The sequence below is a fragment of the Aphelocoma coerulescens genome, chromosome 20 (genome assembly GCF_041296385.1).
Source record: "Aphelocoma coerulescens isolate FSJ_1873_10779 chromosome 20, UR_Acoe_1.0, whole genome shotgun sequence".
In the NCBI taxonomy this organism is placed as follows: domain Eukaryota; kingdom Metazoa; phylum Chordata; class Aves; order Passeriformes; family Corvidae; genus Aphelocoma; species Aphelocoma coerulescens.
Window position 1 is genome coordinate 16,163,298 of NC_091033.1, and position 17,608 is coordinate 16,180,905.

The 17,608-nt window shown below is 37.7% G+C and overlaps 1 protein-coding gene across 11 annotated transcripts in view; it reads right to left on the reverse strand.

The window, feature by feature from the left end:
* The window catches only part of NCOA3 (nuclear receptor coactivator 3), a 62,347-nt gene extending 44,739 nt beyond the window's left edge, over positions 1–17,608 (reverse strand). For 3 of the 11 annotated variants that reach the window (XM_069034532.1, XM_069034534.1, XM_069034531.1), the window contains exons 1-2: positions 17,479–17,605; positions 4,098–4,137 (exon numbers count right to left, since the gene is read on the reverse strand). The gene's annotated coding sequence lies outside the window, so the exon portion shown is untranslated. Of the gene's footprint in view, positions 1–4,097; positions 4,138–16,323; positions 16,403–17,478 lie in introns of all 11 variants that reach the window. The other 8 variants (XM_069034525.1, XM_069034526.1, XM_069034529.1 and 5 more) reach the window with 6 other exon arrangements.

Genomic DNA, 17,608 nt, shown 5'->3' on the forward strand with positions numbered 1-17,608 from the left:
CTTACCATTCAAAATTTGAAGCAATATCAGCTGTCTACCTATATTATACCAACAGATTTCAGCATTCCAATAATTAGGATCCCCTTTTCTCTATTTCTTTTTCATACACCTTACCATGCTTCATTCACAGTGAACAGAGCTTAGTAGAGTACTTTCAGTTACACTGCAAAATAAAGGCAGAACAGAATCACCCCCAAATCAGGTTAATTAATCTTTCCACAATACAGTCAGGTTATCTTGTAACATTTCAGATGTCACCCACCCACTGTGTACCAATGTTTGTAACAGAGCATCCACTACAATTTACTGCTCAAAACAAAGGTGCAGTGGTATTGTGCACGTCTCTGGTCAAATGAAATCTTAAGATTTAAGGGCTCAATTATTTAAAAATTAAACAAAGTGAAGTAATAAAAAGGAAAAAGCCCCAAGGTTGGTATCTTTGTTCAGTGCTACATAAAACAGAGAAGTACCACCTAGAGAGGTATTAGAGACTGGAGAGTCCCAGAGTCTCCTCCAAGACCTACAAGAAAAGGGCAATAGGCAAGCTTTATTACCTGCAACAAGTTAAATTTCAGTTTTTAAATAGTTATTGAACACAGGAACCACTTTCAGACAGCCTACAGAATCCCTATCCTGAGAGACTTTTAATACTTGACTGAAAAAAACCTTGACCAACCAGCACTAACTTTGCTCATGGTATTTGAATTGATGCCAGCATAGATATGCTATGAGTTTCAGTAAAACATTATCATCAGGGAATTATGTACTATAGCCCAGAAATAAACTCCTACCATTATAACAATAGGCCACTAAGACAGGAAAGTAACATTACAATTGATCCTACTTTGTTTAATCTTAAGATATATTACCACATTCTTTTTGGTTCTGAGTTAAGAGGTATGTTTTATTAATATCATGTACACTTTAGATTTTTTATACATACATCAACAGTCCCATCTTTACTGGACACAAAGTATGTAATCCTGACCACAACATTCATTCCTACCACCAAGGATCTTTTTTCCCTCCCATTTATGAGAAAAAACGGCATGCTTTTGAATAAGGCTCTCAGTGCCCTCTGGATTTTTTTTGTGGTCCAAACCTTTCTATTCTTTACAAGAAATTTCCATTGCATAAAAACCTTATGCTCCTAGTTTTTCTAATGTTCTATTAAAGAAGCGGTATCTTCACTTTCATTAAACAGCCATTTTCCAACAAATCTCACATTAAGCTCCCTAAGATTCCTCAAGCAGGCAGAAAATCAGTCTTACTCATGAAAGTTTTTCTACAAATGGCACTTCTCAAACACTAATGCTTATCTGCAGATAATAATAATAATAATAATAATAATAATAATAATAATAATAATAATAATAATAATCTCCAAAATGACACTAGCACCATTAGCATAGAAATGCCAAGTAATTTTAGGAAGATTAGCAGCCATTCTGGAAGTTAGTACAAGAAGTCAATGACTACCAAAACCAGATGGGATGATATCCTCCCTCTTCAAGGAAAGCATTTATGATGTCTTCAGATCCAGTTCCTTCCTTGTTTATAGATAAATAGCTAAGCAGTTGTGCAGTTTCACATCATCAGGAAGCAAATTTTACGTATTCTTAGATAGTGCACTGATGGAAATGCCAGGACAGAGCTGTAGATTTTTTTATTATTACTTTTTTCTTACATGCATTTTTTCTTTCGTTCCCATATACGTAGACTGACTGAATTGTATCTAACAATCAGTAAACCCTGAGCTGGAGAGCCATTGCTTGATCTTTAAAGTGAGTATTCAGCCACATCACTGCACTGCAACGTTGCCATATTAGCATCTGATAAGCAAATAAAACATAGTAGCTAACTGAGTAGCACGTGATCATGCATTTATGCCATACAAGCGGAGAAGATCGGCTATGCAGCATGATTGATGGCATGAGTTTTCTTATCAGTATATGCCACACTGCATTCATCCAGTGAATGAGCTTCTGCTACAGTACATCCCACACAGCGTGGGAAGTTACGTTTAGGTACACCGCAGTCAGAAGTTTATATTCTTGGGCCTCGTCAAAATTATTAGGAGAAAAGTTACTAGTAATTGTCTCTAGGCATAGAATAGCTTCTCTTTTCAAAGTCCAGTAAGTATTTTTTAGTGTACCCAACAGTCCACTGAAAGTTCAAAAACCTACAAAGCCTTACCTACCCCTGAGCTTTCATCAGTACGAAAGCTTGCTAGAATCTCATATAGATGAAGCCTCTAAGTAAGACTGTGCAAACAATAACAGGATAATCACAGCACACCATGGAGGGAACACAAGAAAAGAGCATACAAAACTTAAGTCTGGTATCATTTAATCCTCTTAAAGAATAAAATTGATGTAACTTTTTTTTATTGGAAGTAGATTTATGACAGACAATATGCTCAGACAAGTGCCTGCATCCAGTCAAGAGCAAAAGTTATTTATCACTTCTCTCCACCTTGTACTATTTACCTCAGTGTGTCACCTGTCTACAAAACATGGCTTAGGAACTGTAATGTTTTGATGAGCACAGCTATCTGTAAAAAACCACAAACTCTTCTGTCCTTTGAAGAGATTATTCTCCAAAGGTTTGCTTTCAACTGTCTCCTTTCATTTTCTTAATTTTGCTTTAACCTTACCTCATTCTAACCAAGCCAGCTCACCTGAATTCTATTTCAGGGCACCTGCTAAACTGCAGAGCATAGAGGCTGAACTTATGACAAGAGATTATTCCAAAGGAGGTGCTTCCTTTCTTGAGACCAAAATCCCACTGAATAGAATGTCCAGACAAGTTTTCAGTTTCACTACTCTCCAGCAACAAATATAGAAGCTGACATATTAATCTAATGGAGTATTGAAGGCTAAATTGCTTACCCTAGGAGCTATGATCAAACCTCAAACAAACAATACCCAGCAGCAATTAGCATTGTATCTGCATTGAGCCCAGAACAGATTTAGCTAAGAAATCCTATTTCATAACCAGTCTTTCAAAATAATGTGAATACTTTGCTCAGAACAATTATTGGTTACTTCAGGAAGAAGAACACTCCAGTACCAGTGACAGAGAGAATTAAAAACCAAAGGCAGAATGTCTTGGGGTGACTTTATGATGTGTACCCCATATCACTGCCCTATGCCCAAAAATTAATTTTTGTGCCTTTCTATGCCTTTAAACTGAGCCTGAGAGGGGGAAGGAAAAACTGAGCAAAACTTTTTCAAAGCAGTTTGCAGCTTGTTCAAGGTCACACAGAGATAGCAATTTTTTTTTTTTTCAGCTGCGGCAGGAGAGAGACAGGGAAGGGAAGCACCCGGGCTTGCTTTTCATTCCAGTTGGCTTTCAGCAGTTTTTTTTCCTCAGCTCCTTTTCCTTTGGAGAGCTGAACTTTTGTTTTCCTGGGACTTCATTTTTTTTTCCTTTTCTCTCTGCTGGACTGTTTCAGCATCGGAATACACTGGGAGGACTTTCCACCGAGGCCTTGGCCCTGGAGGTGGGTCCACCATCCCGTCCCAGCTCCAAGGAGGGGGAGAGAGAGATCTACGGAAGGACTCTGAAATTTTCCCAGGTTTCTCTCGGCAGATCAAGAGGTTGTATTATTTAGCATCATTATCTTTTTTTCCTGTGTGTTTGTTAAATAAATAGTTTTTATCTCTTTCACTTTCCTTCAAGGAAAATTTATTTTTTCCCGAACCTGGTGGGGGAGGGGTGGTTGTGACCTGCCTTCTCTCAGAGGATATATTTTTAAACTTGGCCAAACCGGAACACATATATATACACACAAGGATGCTAGCACTCCATCCCACAGCTGAAGAGGAGCATGCTTTAATGGTCCAAGTGTTCCCCAAAAAGCCTGATAGCATTAGATACTGCGATACGTACCAAGGCCAGGTCACACCATGGACTTCCTCAAGTTTAAGTGAGGTGGAAGAGAGCAAACTATATTCGATATTAATACAGAACATAAAAAAACCCTTTATTTTTCTAAGGGAATTGAAAGTTTCTCCCTTTTTTAACTCCCTAAATATCAATTGTTTATGAGAATTGATGCAGAGAAAACAAAGTACTTATGACAGAAAACTTACCTAGCACAGTGTTCTCTCCAACACAAGCCAGTAGCAATACCTAGAAAGAAAAAGCATATGAATGTGTTCTAGCGTACTCTCAAACTTTACAGTCTACTGTTTAGGAATTTCCTGGTTCAAAAGGACTGAGTCTGCTAGCTGCTGGATGTTCTGTGGCAGTCAGTTCTGTAGTTAAGCTCTACACTATCTGAAAGTATTTTTTTTTATTTTTAGCCCTGCCGTCTGATAATAAGGAGAGTAAGTGAAATGAGTGAAGAAGAAAACGCTTTCTTCCTTTCGATTTTCCATTACACTTGCAGTTTTGTATAGATCTGCCCTGTACTGTTAGGCCAACAAAATAAAACTTTTAAAAAAGGGAGAGAAATGCTGCAAATTCTGTTTCTCATTAAAAATACAGAGAAACATAGTCCATTATATTCTTTTTGATACTGCATATACCAGAAATACTTATATTCAAGAGGAAGACATAATATGACTGTATAATGATGTAGTATTTTCAATTTTCTAACCTTTTTCTTTACTGACAACACTCAACTTTTGGAGCACTACTTCGCACTGATCTGTCGTTTTGACAGAAGAATTAATTCAGATTTATTTTTTATTCTATTGAGTGGAGGAAAATTGAACAAATATTTATTGATTATAGAATGCCCTCTTCTTCCCTCAGTAAAACACTATGCATAAAGACAAAAGCATCACTGGAGTAAGGACAAATCTCCTAACCCAAGTGCTGGCGATACATCCAGTCAGTCATCCTGAAAAGTCAGTTCTCTTAAATCACCACGGCTTCATCTTCAATGACCACTCTGACTGCAATTATTACCTGTGGTTACCAAATCTCATTTATAGAAGACAAGAATAAAATATCAGAGGTAACCAAGCCACACTAGAACCTACTACCAGAACAAGAAGGATTTGAGTTTTTTTCTTGAAGTTGACCAAATCTTCATGCATTAAGCTTCTGCTCAGAGCAGAATTGCTTCAGTCAAGGTCAACCTTATTTCTGTAACGTATTTAGCAAACTTACCAGTTAAGTCAATAAATGAGTTTGCAATAAGCAGAATAAAGATACATGTAAAACCAAGCTCAAAGAACACTGGAAACTTCTGCAAGGCCTCAGCATCTAACACTATAGTGAAATATCTCATCTGCCACGCTAGCTTTATCCAAAGCCCAGATAAACAAAGTAAATTTGTTTTAGGCTTTGACAATAAACACATTTCAGTTGTCTTATGTCTTCAGCAATACATTTTGCCTTCAGGAAGAGAAAGTCTCACTAAGACTTAAAAATCCCATCTCAAGCTTGAACTTTGCATCAAATTTGTAAAGCAAATTTGTAAAGCAAATACACAAAGCAGTGGCAGTAATTTTAGTACTTTTAATCAGTGAGAAACCAATTAAACAATACACAATTCACAATACAATCCTTACATAAGCTGGAAAAGATATTAAGGTTCATGTAAAGTTCAACATGCTCTATTTTTAACTTTGGTCATTAGCATTCTCATTAGCAGTAACTTAATACGTGAGAAAGGATTATAAGCAGTCAGGAAGTCAGATTTTGAAATGTTTATAAAATTACTTAAAAAAAAAAAAGTAGCCCAACAAGTAATTCCATAAAAATTACTTGGACCTAGTCAACTAATGCAATCCCCCATTGTCCCAGTATACCAAATTAAGGCTTTATAAAGTAGCAATTAATTGCTTGCTATTATTATTTTTTCTTTATCATGGTGTACATCATAAGCATGTTTCATTCCAAAGTTAAAAAAAAAAACCAAAACAATCTGGACTCCCATTTTGCTCTAGGTCACAGAGTAACAGTCCTCACATCCATGTAGTTTGACACTAATGCAACAATTTCTTTAGAAAGCCTTTTTAAAAGTGAAATTTAGGATACTGCTGTAAGAGCTACTCAAGATACTTCTTAAAGCATTTCACGAGATCAAAGCAACCCAGCCAAACTCACGACAGACTTACGAGGAGTTGACATAATAATGAACTGAAAGACAATCCCTTTGAAAATGTCCTGATACAACTGCACTTCAAGAAGGCTAACAAATAGGGAAGAGGCATGAGCATCTGCTAGTCTTTAAGAGGTAACAAACTGGTTTTGAGTACTCCTGTATGTCTGAGCCCCAACACTGCAAGGTAGCCTTGACTGAAGGCCAGAACTCTTTGAAGAATTATAGGCTATATGAACTATCTGTTTTTTTGTAGAGATTTAGAAGCAGCAGATACCGTGACGCATTTACATACATATGGCAGATACTGAAACTGCTTCAGATGACTGCTAGGAAAACAGTGAATTAGGGGCCATCTTCATGTTATTTTACTGCATGTAAGCAATAACTTAATTTCTCTGAGAGGATTAAACTAATTTCTGACATCAGTAAATTCTGCCTTGTCACAGTAAATTGTAACTAATATAGAACTTAATATTTACAAGATGACAGTAATAGCTTTTTAAACTTGAGCAATAGAAAAGTGCTGTAGTAAACTTTGCCTCGAGACAGGTCAGTCACATCTGGATATATGGCATCAAACCCAAGGTGAACAAATAATCCCAAATGGAAAACCACTGAAACAGCTTCATTCTAGAAGCCTTAACTTCTGCTTGTTTAAAACTATTAAAGCATTTTTAATTTTTTTTTTATCTGATGCTTGATCTGTGCTTTGTCCTTCTGTTTCTTTAGCTTTTGACAAACAGAGACAATGTAGGACTGCATGGAGTAAAGCAGATTCAAGGTAATGCCAAATTCTAGCAGCCTTTGTCACAAAGTTTCTCTTTCACCTAGAATGAGGAAAGAACTACTAAGATAGCTGCCAGTGAAGAAATTTAAGTTGATTAGAAATGTGGGTGAACAGCTCTATACCTTAGGCTTGTTCCAGACTTACTTCAAAAAAGTGACAAACTTTCCTGGAAAACTAGTTGTTTTGACCAAGCTGTATTTAACAAGCTGTATCCTCTCATGAGAGTTAAAAACGTTTCAATGTAAAATAAAAGCTGCTTCATCTGTTCTGCAAAATGTGTCTACCATATTGTCTTATGTAACAAATCTTAATGTAAATTCCACCAGCCATGACACACCACTTACAAACTAACTGACTATTTCCCTCACAGAAGAGATATCCAAAAACTGTCTGGACACAATTTTGTGCAATGTGCTCTAGGATGTCTTGAGCAGGGAGGTTGGACCAGACGACCCACTGTGACGGTCCCTTCTGACCTTACCCATTCTGTGATCCTTTGACGGTGGCCAATCTCGAGTTAGACCTTAAGCAGCTGCTTAATTCTGTTCCACGTCTCCTCAGATTCTTTAGACTAATATTGAAATGCAAGCATACAGAGAAAAGTCAGACCAGTTTCTGAAATCGTTGGCTCAGGGGTAAGGCCTTTAATTTAGCACAAATATGCTAAAAATGCTGTCTTAGTATATACTCGGCAAGTTAGAACAAGCCACTTTTCAGCTGTATTCTTTTGTGGGTGTGGCTTTGGTTTTGTTTTACACTAACCAATAGCTCTAGATGTATCATTGTTTCAAATGATACAGCTAAAGTCTGTCCAGGATTGTCAGTTACTTATTTTTTTCCACTGTTGATGCTATGGAGCCAGCATAACTCTAGAAGAAAAACATTCTATTTCATGTACAGTTTTTTGAGTTGTTTGGGTTTTTTTCCTTGCTTGTTTTTAACCATAACAGCACATGAAAATCTTTTCTAAATGAATCAGTCTGTGGTGAAATGCCTTGCTAACTGTATTTGGGGAGGAAGAAAAGTCTGAAAGTTTTGCAAGTTTATTATTCCAGAAAAACAAAAAGCCTAGACCAGATTAGAATTACTAAATATCAAGGCTCCATATTAGAAAAAGCTTTCAGGGCAGCGCGTCTGACTATAGGAAAGTATCCAACCTTTTGTTCAAAATACTACATTAGAAAGCTGAAACAGCTGTGGGACTGCAAAGAACTTAAAAAAGCTTTTGAGGTTGGCAAGGCAAGTAATGTGCCTAAACTTGAAACTTTTGGCTATAGCCTGTACATATATTGGAATAAAACATTCCTACTGCCTAGGATCTTAGCTGACCTGCTTCTGAAGATATCAAATAGCTGGATCCTCAATAAATCTGTAACAGCTGTGGAATATCAGTGTCTTTCTCTCATGAACTCTCGGACAGTTCTTAAATAGATATAACTATAGCAAAATGCCATGAAAAATACAGGCATAAGCCTGACCCACAAGTCTACCCATTCACTTTCAGAAAACCATGTTGAGTGTTTTAGCCTAGTCAATTCAATCTTATGCGTGCAGTATAGTAGAATCTATTGTAACTTCAGACACAAGTTCAACTTCACGAACCACCCCCTTCTTTAGCCTTATCTGTGAATCACTGCACCTTACACTAAAAATGCTCTCAAGTGTATTTGACATTCTCTGACTACATACACAAGGATTTAGATAAGAGCATGCATCTGAACGTCTCATTTAAAAAGTTCTTAAGCATGAGAAGCTCTGAATTCTCAGTTCAGTGTAAGTTTTCACCATCTTGTCTAAATTTTCACCAGTATAAGCAGTCATTTTTTTACGAGAAACTTCAGGCTTAGTCACCAATTTCTATTCGAATTCTTCAACTTCTACAGGTTCTCCTTTTTGTTTTGTTTTTAAATGTGACATTTTTCAGTCATTGATATTAAATTAGTTATGACTCACATTTGAATTAAAATCTGCCTCTCAATGTTCGTAATACTCTTCAAGTATGTAATGGATGAATCTACAGCGTAACAGAAGACAATCTCCTTTCCCTTGACCCAAAAATAAAACACTACTTTGCATTCCTGTTGTTGCTTTTTCAAAGCAGAAGTATCATTTCTGGAATTGTCTGGTGTAGATATTTTGCTTAAGCAAGAAGCACTTCATGGTACAACCGATCAGTGACCTTGAGACTGCTCTTAGAAGGCAGTTGCTATAGTAACACCACCACAACTGAGGTACATCCTCAGCTGGCACCACCACTCTGGTGAAACAGATCCATCGTAAATACATCTATCCTCTACTAGTGTCTCAATATTTAAGGAAGAAGCTACTGTATCGTTTTTTTCTAGAATTATTTAAAAAAACTTGTGCTGTGGTAGACCCTGTATACTAGGTATGAAATCAAGTGACTAAGGTTATATATGCACAAGTCCACATAGTGTTAAATAAAGTACCCTGAAATAATGTATTACTGAAAGTTAAAGGTACTTCACTCACTGTGTTAATCCAGATAGCAGTTCTTGGTCAAGGAAATTAGTCTACTGAAGAAACCTTGCAATAGCACGTAACCTAGAAAGTAAGTTTGACATCTTTTTCCAGATTCTCTAAAACAGATAAAGTTAATGGAACCTGATAAGTTAATAAGATAAAGTTAATAACCCTGCTATATCAAACTTAATGCAAAATGCAAGCACAATGAATTACTGCTGCATGCCAGAATACTCCTAGTCTCACAAGTGCAACCTCATCACCTTGAAAAAGCTTTCAAGCCAACTTTGCACTAAGGAATAGTGCTGCCCCAAAGGGTTTCTCTCTATATAGCGTGCTACTAGTTCTTGTGAGCTCTGAAAGAGGATGAAAAAGGTGACTCACTACTGAAACGTCAACAATGAAACATGTAAACTTGAAGAGTGCTAGTAAACAGAAACATTAAGGACAACCAGTTCTGTTTAAAGACAGAGGATTAATGAACAGATTATTAGTTAATAATAGCAAACTATTACTCAGACATTAAAGTTTACTTTATAGCTAAACTGCATTTTCAATACACTATTTTTTTTCCTTAAACTCAAATCAACAGGAAAGGCCAGTCACAGACGCTTCATAGATTGTTAATGTTCAAGAGATCCTATTCCAGGTAAAACATTTGTGGATTCTAATCAGAAACAAGTATTAGGATTGTTCTGCCTCTGATAAAGTCAGCTCATGTCATAGGTTTGCGTTATCATAAATTAGAGAAACATTTGCTAAACTTCCATAGCAGTGAAACCTGCATGTCAGCTAAAAGGTAATTCCAAATACAAGTCATACACTTGAAATAAGACTTTTGGACACTCCACTCTTAAAAAAGTCTGATCCCTACTTAACTCAGTAAAGTATCTGCCCTGAAAACTGACTGAGGATCTCCTGCATGCATAACTGTAACATAAAGGTAGACAGAAAACAGGAAAAAAGCTCACAGACAATATTAAGCAGACATCAAACAGGGCCCTAAAAAAATAATAATAATAATAATAACTTCTGCAGCTGTGTTACAGTAAGAAGGTTCAGCTGTGCTGCTTTTGGAGGTTGAGAAACACTGTCACATGAGCTTAAAAAAAAGTCAATTACTCTTATGTGCCACTCTTCCCACTTTCATCACTTCCATGAAGTTGCAGGTAAGGTGGCTATATTTGAAATTGACCTGTGTCCTATAAATCTGTGTTACAGGCATTGATAGCTTCTTTCTGAACAAGTGTTCATATAAACATAGAATATATTTCTACTTAGTAGTAGCTTCCTACAATAAACAAACTTTTATCAGAGTACAATAATTTGTCTTCAGCTTTGCATGTAGTTGTTTACTTTAGCCTAGCTGCACAGGTTAATTTGAAAACTATCTAGACCTAGACACAAAAGGCACTCCTGGTATACAGTACACAAAAGATGTTCTCTACTCTTCTCCCCTCCCCTTTTGTTTTTTTCCCACATAAAAAGATCCTTAGACAAAAATATAAACCTTGATTTCATGGAAGTGAAAATTAGAGTATTAAGCCCAAATCCTGTAAATGCTGGCAAGTGTGTCAGTCTACTCTGCAGGTTCATTTAGACGCACACACCAGCAGCTATTAAAGATCTCAGTCCCGTTCTCAGTCCTTAAACCTCAGCCTAGCAACCACGAATTCCCTTACCACCTATGAAGCACCACTGATTACAACAGCATAGGAAAAAAGCAAAAGAAGTAGTTTCTCCTAACAAAACCTAGTATATTCTAATTCTAGAGTCCCATTAAAAATCCTTCAACCCTAAACCAAACAGCATGGGATTGGTGACCTTCCGAGCCCTTACAGATGTGGTCAATTCAACAGATTCAAGACATTAATTCTACTTCAAAATAAACATTATTCTAGTATTTATCCCCTTCAGTCAGTTAGTCTGCTTAGCAATATGCGTATGCTCTACACTAGTAAAAAATACACATTAAATGCAGCAGGTTGCTCAACATCAGTTTTCAGGACAACATTCGATATATCTACTCAATCCTTATTGACTTAAGTGAAATTAGTTTTCTAATGCAGATACAGTAGGTAAAGAACTACCAGCAACAACACAATCAGTATCTCATCCAACTCTTCCCCGTTACAACCCCGGGGTTTATAGAGGGTGCTGAATTCATTCTATGCTCAGGCACCACTTGACTCTCTCTTCTCTATCACATTTGTTTCAGAAGCAGACTCTTAGAGGAACTCCTTCTAGTTTACATTTTGACACAACTGTGGCTACTATAGTCCCATCCCACCTATCTCCTTGCACTAGTACTGGCGTTTGGGCAACTAGGGGTAAGACGGTAGCCAGGAGTTGCCTGGGTGGTTAAGTCTGTTTTGGGGTTTAACTTTTATTGTTCGCAGGAAGGAGGGAATGGGCAATTTTGAGTTAAAATCTGTTTGCTGATGACAAGAGACTCAGCCCCAGAGCAAGGGAAAGAGAGGTAACAGAAAAGGAAGCACAATAGCTCTGACTTGGCTTGAGAGCTGTGGAAGTGTACTATGCTGTCTTAAAAAGACAACATTCCATCAACATGCATTTAAAGGGTTCTGGTTTTAAATTTTCAATTAATACTAGAAAGACAAGAGTTTGTTGTGATGTTGCTTACTTTTTACACAGTACAGTAAAGTGGGAGCTTAGCTCCCACCCCAGCTTTTAAGAATAAAAAAAAGACAAACCTCAACCCAATAGATGAAGGATTCATTAGGCCCTAACCTAAAACAGCATAAGTCAACGATAAATACCTGTAGTGACAGAAAGACAAGACACATTCCAAGTACAGAGTCCTCTACATCTTGGAGAAAGGTCAGGTAGCTTTTAGTGAACAAGAACAACTTACACAGAAAAGAGCTTTAAGGTAGACAAATGAGGTTGAACCTGTAGATCCCTTCAGTTTGATTTTCACCACTGTATCTGAAACTACAATAATTTTTAAAATAACCATCTTTAAGGTTAACTCTTTGACAAAAGATATGTTTCCTAATGCCTTTCTTCCTTTGTATATTAAAGATAGGATAATTAAGATTTCTATTTTAGCAGCAGACAGTCCTTACTGGAAATGCTAATCTAGAATTACCGGAAGCAAGAAAAGATGTATTGTCACCTAGCAGCGATCACGTAGTAATAGGAACAGTTAACACACTGTAAAACGACAAACTGAAGATTAACGTAATCAGTAGTTGATACCCAGCATGAGAGTAGTTTATGTGCAGTCTTGCATGTGAGAATTTATTTCTTGACAACTGATTTTCAGCAAGCACTTGCTCACCAAATAGCTTGAAGTTTCAGTCAGGAAGGGATTCCTAACTGAAATTCCAGCAATAAAAGCATGCCTGCATGTTATTAAAGGAAACAGTGGAAAATTTCTCAGGCTGACATCCAGAATGTCTGCGGTTCCTTTTCATATTTCTCTTCTTGCAAAGCAGTTATTAAACCAGACCCTAAAAGCTTTTTTTTTTTTTTCTTTCGTGAAGCCTGGAAATTTCCACTGCTTTTAAAGATTTTTAAAAGGCTCTCTCAAATATACTGCTCAAACAACCTTCCACTTCTGCCTAGACAGACTCTTTCGTTTAAAGTTTCATTGCTGTAAAGCAGGGCTAAGATGAGAGGGAAGGAAAAAATTTTGCTCATATACCAAAAGCATTGCTTGGCCAATCTGAAATATTACATACTGTGTATTAATCTTGATAGAGGTCACTTGAGGTTCAGCTACAGACAGACAGATGGGCAAGAGAAGACAAAGCACTTGATAAAGCTGCCTCGTAGCTGTACATTTGAACAGAAATCACGGTGGATGACAACGTAAGCTATTCTGTTCCTATTAAGTGATGGCACTCCTTCAACTTTCTCAAATTTGCACTCGTTTTCCATTGTCCTGAATCCTACTCATCATCCCTACTACCTGCTTATTGTCTCTCTTAAGTCTGGCCAGTTTGCTAGTACCAGTTCTACACCAGACCTGTACAAATCTTATTCACTGGCCTTGAAAATCACCAAAGATTAGAAGGTTCAACAGAAGACCTACAGCAATAATACAAAAGTCTTTGAAAGCTACTTTGGCCAGTGAAGATGTTTTCTTTTTCCAGTTTTCTGTGCACTGATTAGAGAAACTGCCTTCCTTCTAAAGGGGGGATCAAATGTACTTTCTAGGTTAACAGATGATGTCGGTTTTGTTCTATTTTAATCAAGTGAACAGTTTGCAGATAAAGTACTCTTGCTTTTTTTGCCATTAGCGCTATCTTTGAATCGATGACTAGATAAATACTTGAAATACTGATTAGGAGGGGATTCTTTCAATTACTACCTAAGAACATTAAGCAATATGCTGACTGACGTCTGCCCATTGAGACAGAAATCTCTACTCTGAACATCAAAAAGGCTGCCATAGAATATAAAACCAGGACTGTACTATAACAAAAGATGCTGCTATGTCTGCTTTAGTTCATTGCAGCAGCAAAGATGGACCGAGCACAAAAAGAACTGCAAACCAAGTCATAATTCCCTATTTCCACCTAACCTCTCTAGCCTAGTCTTTATGGGGAAAGAAAAATTATTATAGGGGAAGATGCCTGAAAAGCCTATCCCTATCACTGGCAAAGAAATTGCAAGTTTTTGTTTGAAATCATCTCCTTAAGATGTAAGCTGCCAAAAATGAAAAACCGTTTTAGAGTTGTCATTGTTGATACAATAAAATAATTTTTGAAGCTTTACTGCTTCTTCCATAAGATTCCAAAAAACCAATATAGCATTTCCATATACTGATTGACTACGTGTGGACGCATGCACGTGTATGCTCCTGACAGCTGTCTAAAAGGTTTTTCTAAAGAAAAAGTTTATCCACATAGACCATATTAGCTACCTCCTCAGGCACACACAGCAGGAAAAAGCAAGTAGCAGTTTACCTTTTTCTGTGACTTACTAGCCTCCAGAGAATGTGACGATAAAACGCAGCAATGGTAAGATATTAATATACTCTACAGGGCAATCTGCAAAGTGTTAGAATTACAAATTGAGTGCACAAAGCAAAACCAGAAGAATGCTACCTTTGATTTAGATTTATTTAGTTCTTCAGACTCACACAAAACCAACAGAGAACTCTTCTCCTGACTGTTTTGAACAATAGTTTCCCCAAAATATTGGAGGGAACATGTATTTCTATTTTTTTTTCCAAGTAATTTGTCTTTTACTTAACCTTCCATTAAAAGATACGGCAACAGAAGTCGCCAAACCCAGTCGCTGTCCCATTACCTTTCACCTTGGGAGGTTGCAGTGAGGCACGGCATGCTGTTATTAGACACACTGCACACAAAAGATTAAAAATCCTTTATGAGATTGAAGGCAAGGTAATTTTGTTTGACTTTTCAAAAATCAGCTTATTGATAACTGTAAATTTAAAAAGTCACCAGTTAAGTATTATTAAAGTAACACGATCCATCTGAAATATACCTCGTTTTTATATGGTGCAAAAAATAATTTGATGTACCTTCGCTCAACTAAATGCAGCATACAAAAATCAGAGTAAGTAGAAATACAGCTCCATAGCAGATTTAAATTAGTAGCAGTTAAATTCTTTTACAATTGCCTCTTTCCTAATACACTACATCTAGAAACATCAATAGATCTAGCCAGAGGGGAAGGGGGGAAAAACAAACGAAAAAAACTACATAGGCAGGCTGCCCCAGCATTCGGGTTAGATATTCTTCACCACCCTCTCATACCCTTGTCATAAAGGATACTATTCCTCCCCTCCCCCTCTCCTCCATTTCTTTTTTTTATTAAAGCAAGTCAGAAGAATATCTAAGATGTTTCTAAATACTCAAAAAGCTTGAACATGAAATGCAGAAGATCCTGTATCATACAGTCATTTAAGATCACCTTTTCGACAGAGACTAATTTAAATGCAGGAACTGAAGCAACCTCCAGTGTCAGACTGTAGTGTCCAATACCTTTTCACATGCTACAAATGCTTTAATTATGCAGGTAAATATAATCGAGACATCTTTTCTTTCCCACAGTTTTTGAAAAATAAAAGCACACACCCCCTTTGCTATGAAACTGTACCACAGAGATTAATCCTGAAGATTTTGTGATTTCTTGTCCATTATTAAGGAAAAAACCCCACCATGATCAAAAGATAAGGTTCCATTGTAAAACAGATTTGCTTCTCCTTCCTAACCTGCATTTTGTCTTAGCTATACGTTAGGGTATATGTCACTGATACAATGCAAAAAAAGAAAAAAAAAAAAGATAACCAGGCAAGGCAAAACTTCCAAGTTAATAAATCCAAAGCCAGGATGAACAAGGCCTTCAAATGAACAGTTAAAAGAAACACAAAGCCACAGGCAAGCCCAAAATGCACGCAAGTCATATTCCAAATAAAATCAGACTGGAAACAACACATTGTAATCAGGAGAGGTACTTAAAGTGAGGCTGAATGCTGGGTTTATTCTATCACTTCCCGTATCCCACAGCCTCTATCCTCACATCACAGCAGAGAATCCATCAAATCCACTGGTATTAGTTAAAAAAAAACCCCACAGTAGTAGTAACAGAGTTGAAAGAAATTCTTTACAACAGTCAATTGAACAGCCCACTGTAACAGCAATTAACAGTAAATATAATGATCGCATGCTATAACGCACAATCTTGTTTAAAAAACAAAAGTAACAAAACCGAAACAAAACAAAAAGCCCAAAACCACCCAATTTTGTCTGTTTCCTCTAAACCCAAGCTTTTAGTCCCTGGTTTTCACTCATATACTATTTGTTTCTATAAAGCTATATTTTATATTCAGAACATACAACTTTGTTTCATGTGAAGCAGCAAATTTTAAGATGAAAATGTTCCATGAGAAAATATTTATTTTTACAATAGCTATGACAGAATTTTAAGCTTATTGTAAGAGTCCATTTTAACTGTGTTACAGATACCATATAGCTAGGTATTACCATACCTCACACTTTCAGATTTCCTTTTGTTTTGTCTTGTTATTCCAGTTAGAATCCAACATACTGTTTTCTGTTAACTTCTATCTAAAAGAGGAAGGAAATACTGAGGATTCAAATGAGTCTGAAGATGAGCTGACAAATTCAGAAGCTTTGCTTTGAAAGGAAAACTTGACTGTGCTTAGGAGCGGGAGCAGAAACCACAAACAAAACCAACTCTAGAACCAAAGAAAAATAATTGTGGGAATTATCTCAACCTCACGCTACATTCTAACTCATAATCACCCTATTTATATCCCAGAAACACTAACAACTAAAGTGGCATACGACCTCGGGGCGGGGGGTGGGGAGGGAGAACGCATCATCTCCAGCCCTCAAAAACACAGTTTCACTACAGCTACAAGGCATAAAGAGATAAGAGGAATGGAAATGAACCTTTCATTTGCAGTATTTTTCATCCCTTCTCTTATTACCAGAGATAAGGAGGCAAGAGAAGTCAGCTCTGAAACTTACCGAGGCTACAGGAAGACCAGGAGAACGAAGATATCAAGGTCTTTGGAACCGCCTCAGTACCAGATAAACCCAAATGAATGGCAGACGGGGCCATTCTAACCGAGGCGTTTCACCCACACCCCGCCTCTGCTCAGGCTGAGAAACCGTGGGTCAGACGATTCTAAAGCTAAGTCCACAGCGATCTCAGGTCTCTTTGTATTCTACGAGGAACCTCCACCCAAAATCACCGTACTTAGATATACATCACACAGCGATACGGGAAGCCTTCACTTCACACATCAATTCCCCGCCACTGCCTCAGGAATGCTCCTTCAAACTCAGTCACCAGTAAAGTTACAATAGCTAGAAAGAGGTAAAGGCAGCCACACGTTGCCCGGGGAACCCCCTCAGCCCTAGGAATACTCCTCACACAATCCATCTACGCTCCCCTTCCTCCTCCCATCAGGCAACCACGTTCATATTGAGGAGGGGGGCGAGAGACAGAAAAGAGCCGCCCCTCAGGGCCACCCCCAAGCTTCGCCCTTCCCCGGCAAGGGGCAGCGCTCCCTCCGCCATCCCCGTCCCACCCCAGCACTAGAAGCAGAGGAACGCGAACTAGAACTCTCCTCCCTCCACTCATTACTCACTCCCTCCCTCCAAACCCCACTCACCTAGGAAATGCGCCAAATCTCAGGTACATCTCCGTCTCCCTCACACTCAACCCCGCACCGCCATCTTCCTCACTGCCTGGATTTAAATCGGGACCGGAGTGGAGACACCAGACGGTATGAGGCATTGTGG